Source organism: Corylus avellana, chromosome 1, assembly GCF_965113065.1.
Source record: "Corylus avellana chromosome 1, dhCorAvel1.hap1.2, whole genome shotgun sequence".
Classification (NCBI taxonomy): domain Eukaryota; kingdom Viridiplantae; phylum Streptophyta; class Magnoliopsida; order Fagales; family Betulaceae; genus Corylus; species Corylus avellana.
The window spans coordinates 19,402,649-19,408,151 of NC_142490.1; positions in this window are offsets into that span (position 1 = coordinate 19,402,649).

Genomic DNA, 5,503 nt, shown 5'->3' on the forward strand with positions numbered 1-5,503 from the left:
GTTGTGAAAGTAATCGATTAACTAGCCTCCGCTTTAACTTCTAGTAGCTTTATTTCCTCACAAGCTTTAATTCAGATATACTGAGCATTTTTCCTTGTTAATGTGGTCAATGGATCAGAGATTTCAGAGAATCTTTCAACAAATTTCTGATAGTACTCGACCAGCCCTAGAAAGATGCGAACTTCTTGAATGTTGGTCGGTGTCTCCCACTTGGCAACCGGTTCAATCTTGCTTGAATCCACCAAGACGCCTTCCTTAGATATCACATGTGCATAAATCCATCTCTTTTCTTCAAGAACAACCATAGAAACTCCCCATGGAGACATACTAAGGCTGATTTTATTTTATTTTTATTTTTTAAAAGGATAAATATATTATAAATTCATGAGCCAACCCGTCAAAACTGTAAAATCCCGAATTTTTTTATTTTTTTACTCCCTGACTTAATCGAAATGCTAAATAAATTTTAACTGTTAAATTTTCTCAAATTTGTGTAACGCCCGTTAATTCCAATCAAAACGTACCGTTTTGATTGGGACTAATTAACTTCATTCCAGTTTTTGATCCTACGTGTCCACAGTGGACACGTAGGATCAAAACTCATCAACTGAAGTATTTGCTTATGAACACAAAATTGGAAAACATAGAGGGAAGGGCATTGGAGCTTCTCGAAACGCTAAAGAAGGTCAAGGGTCAAGCTAGAGTTCAAGCCCTTAAGGAGCTCCGACAAGTTGTGGCAGCTCATGCCACCGCTAGGAAGAGAGTGATTGGTAAAGGAGGGGTTACTGTGATTTCATTATTACTGGGTCCTTTTACAAAATGATGAGTCTTGATCCTATGTATCCACTGTAGACACATAAGATTAAAAATTAGACTGAAGTTAGTTCCAATCAAAACTGTACATTTTGATTGGGACTAATGAGCGTTACAAAAATTTGAGAAAATTTAACGGTAGAGATTTATTTGGCATTTTGATTAACCCAGAGAGTAAAAATTCGAAAAAATTCGAAAAAAGAAAAAAGAAAAAAAGGGATTTTACAGTTTTAGCGCGTTGACTTAGGGATTTATAATATATTTATTTTTTTATTTTTAAAGGGAATAATGTTAGAATGTCACTACTACTATTCATAATAATCCACGCAGCGGAAAATATGCTATATATATTTTTTCTATAACTACAAACACTGACCTTTTGAAACACCATATGTCACTAGCATAAACATAACTTAATGTGTGTTGTGTGAGCCATTTTTGCTCTTATAAAGTATCTCTTTCTGTTAACTGAAAACTTAAAGTGCAACACTTTTTTTTTTTTTTTTGGCAGTATCTCCGATTCTCCAACACCACTTGAAAAAATGATCATTGTGTTTTTCTCGACTCGTCGAGTACATCAACATCAGGATATCATTAATGAACACGACCACAAACTAATTCAAGTAGTTGTGAAATATTCAGTTTACCAATAAAGATTGATGGTGCATTAACCAACCTAAATTGTATGAGCAAAAACTCGTAATGGTTGTACAAGGTTTTAAATGTCGTGTTATGTGCATATTTATGCATGATCCTCAGCTGATACCCTAATCAAAGATCTATTTAGAGAACACATTGGCACCATACAAGTGATCAAATAGATCGTCAATCTGTGTCAGGGGTACTTTTGTTTTTCACTGTCACTCGATTCAACTCCCGATAGTCTAAGTACATCCGCATAAATCCATCTTTTTTCTTCAAAAACAACCATATATAGAAACTCCCAATGGAGACATACTAAGGCAGAAGAAGCCTTGTCCATAAGCTCATGTAGCTACAACTTCGGTGGGACTTGTTGGGAATGAAATAGAAGAATTTTTTTTTTTTTTTTTTTTTTTTTTTTAAAAAAAAGGGAATAATGGTAGAATGAAATTGACCATGACAAGTTGCAGTTGTGTATAAATCTACCCCCACAATGACATGTAAAGAATAATGGTAGAATGAAACTAGTTGGAGCTAGTCGAGTATAAATCTACCCCAGAATGACTTAAACTAAGAGCTTCTTTGAGATTGTATTTGAGAAATATAGCTTTTAAGTCAAAAAAAACTTTTGAGCAAAAGCTTCATTTGTAAGTTTTTGCCAAAACTCCTTTCTGACAATTTTTATGCTTTTTGGACCCTTAAAAGCGCATTTAATTAATTTTACCAAATAATTACATTTTTCTTCAAACGAATTTTTTGTGTGTTAAAAGTTCTTTTTAGCATTCTTAAGACTTCAACTTTACTCTAACATTCCTATACAAGTATCAAAAAACGACATGCAAATAATTTGCCTCCCAATAGGATTTTAACATATTCTAAAAGTTGTGAAGACTCTTTGTCCTATCCATTAGACAATGAACACTTTTTTTCATACTTTGATAGTTGTAATCACTATATTATATATTCTCTATGCAAGTAGACATTTTAAATAATCTCTGACATTCAAAATAAATATGATATGGTTATAAGTAATATTATTTTAAACACCGAATAAGTTGTTTTAATTATTTTAATTGAAAAAAAAAATTATTTGACAGACAAAGGTTGTGCCAAGTAGCTAAAGAGACTGTAGAAGATGGTCTAGCACATGTCGCAATAAATAATTGGTCCATGCATTATCCCCTCTTTTCCGTTGGCAAGTGTTGGAAGCAACTGATTTGTTTATTTCTTCAATCAGATCTAGACATGTTTGTTTACAGAGAGAAGTATCATGCTTATCAATTGCATCACAAGCATCGCTTGCTCTGTACTGTAGTGTTATGAAAAATTAAGCAGTTGAAAGGTCGCCTGAGAAAGCAAAATAAGACAAGGAAAATGCCAACAACTTTGTCAATAAAATCGGCCATGCACTGTCTGTTGATGTCACATCAAGCACAAAGTTGTTCAACTTTACCCATAAACAAGTGAGTCAAAATTCAGCCGATTTTCAATCATTAGTTTTACTCAAAATTTGTTTTAAACCAATTTGTAAAGAACTCAAAATTTGTTTTAAACTAATTTGTAAAGAAAGAGTGCCTAAGAGTTTATATATACATGATTATCTAAGATCATAACATTTTATCACGCTTTGTAGCTGATGTCCACTTCGAACTACTCTATTGACACTCACTTGATAGCCATTTCTCTTTCTGCAATTCTACTCATCTATGAATATTCAATGCAAATACATACTCATCAGCCCTTCTGTGACTAGACCACCAAGCTGTAACTCCTTCAATTTCATACTCGATGATTTATATTTGATCTCATATTTAACAATGTGGATAGTTTTAATATCAAATGAAACAAACTTTGGAGAAAGCGGCTTGCAATGACATTGTCTAATTAAAATTGTTCTGAACATTTATTTACGTGACAAATACTCAAGGGACTTGAGAAAAGAAGGGAATAAAATAAGTTGATACCAATTCCCACGGTCCCACGGAACACTTACGAGAAAATTCTACTATAAAAAATAGTAAAAAAATAAAACAAAAAAGAAAACAAAAGTAAAAGACAAAAAGAAAAAATTCTTTTATCCACGGCTTCTCTCGCTTTTCTTTTGTCAAAAACTCATATCACATCAGCCATTATGAGCTTTGACGTGTTGAATCCAAGTATGAATAGCCATGGCTTCGGCTCTGAAACATTAGATAGAGAGCATTTTCCATATATAAAATATTCATAAACAATCTGGTTGTTTCTTCTCTTTCAAACTTTGAAGTCCATCTAATCCAAAACCCAGATGGATTGTAGTCGACATAAACAGTCCAACGTATACTAATCAACGGATGCGACAAATCTACCACGACTAACCGAAGGTTTTTAAAAAGCAAAAAAAATTGACTAAAATACACTTTTAATCAAAGTTTAAAAAGTAAAAAACGTTTTTTTTAACTTAAAAATGCTATTTCTCAAACGCAACCCAAACATGCTCTTAGCACCCATAAATTCTTTTAAAATCATTTTTTTTTTTTTTTTTCAAAAACTATACAGAAAAGCGACATGGAATGGTGGCTCATTGGCTCACATGACTTGATGTCAATTTGGGAAACTATTTTGCTTGGCTTGCATGGAAATCGGACCAGATTCTTATTTGCATGGAAATCCAGCCCGAGGGTCGGGCCCGAAGGTCGGCATGATGAAAAGGTCCTTATTTACATAAACAAAGCCCAAGGGCCTATGAAGTATCTCGCAGGTCACATTTGACCCACCCGTGAGCCACTCACGAATGGCCGCCACCCAACTCGCATAGAAGGGTCTCGAGTTACCCCTCAACGAGAAGGTTGCCACCAACCCCCCTCGTCTACCAAATCTTGAGCTCGTCACCTTGTCGCGCAAGCAATCGCCAAGAAAAGTCAAGACCAATAGCGACCCAAGCGTACGAACCTACATCTGTCTCATCACCGTATCTCGAGCCCCAAAGCCTGCACCTATGCTCAACAAATTTGGTGAGCACTGTAGCTCAACATTTCATAATTTAAATTAATTAAAAAATAATCTGGTTCTCTCTCCTCTTTGAGAATAGTGAAAATAGATAAAGAAAAAATATTTTAAATAGAATAACTGGATAGCTAAAATGTTGAGCTGAATGTAGGTATTTTGGAAAAGTTGATAGTTAAAATAAAATAAAGTGTTCTTTAGATAAATATTTGGTGAGCTAGCTGGACATGAATGCTCTAAAGGGGAGGGGCTTTTTGTTGATTGAAGAAGAAGAAAAGTCGCTGGGGGAGGGGGTGAAAACCCTTAAATTTTCATAATTTACATAACTACCTCAAAAATCATTAATTTTTATTCTTTCCCCCTTATTTTATTTCTAATTAAATTAGGCATATCCCCTTTAATTCCCCTAATTATCTCAAATTTTATCATTTAAAATTTTATTACAAACATTTATTATTGTTAAACTAATGATTAAGTGATTAAATTCACCTCTTCTTATAAGCTTAAGCATTTGGGACAACTAGTGATTTAACATGATATCAAAGCCAAAGATCCTGAAATCGAACATTGACTCCATCAAATTACCCCCCACTTAAATTAAATATTCTATGTGTTGGGCATCACCTATTAAAAGGAATTTTGAGCCTTCATGTGATTAAAGTAATTAAATTTACATTTTTTTATCAGTTTAAGCTTTTAAGATAACTGGTAGTTTAATATGGTACTAGCATGTAACCCGCGCTACGCACGAGATTCTTCATTATAATTTAATTTCAAAACTTAAACGCATCTCATCTTACTTTTTATTATAAGTTAAAATGTGTGTGTGAAAATACATACTAAAGAGAAGTATTTGGGCCTTCCGGCCCTTGTTGGAAGGAACCGAACTAGAGCCTTCCAAAATATACAAAGCCGGATTTGGGATAGACTTCAAGGTTGGAAGGAGAAATTCCTGTCTCAGGCGGGCAAAGAAGTCCTTCTCAAAGCGGTCATCCAAGCGATCCCCACTTACACAATGAGTATCTTTCAACTCCCCAAATCTTTGTGTCGTCGAATTAATTCTATG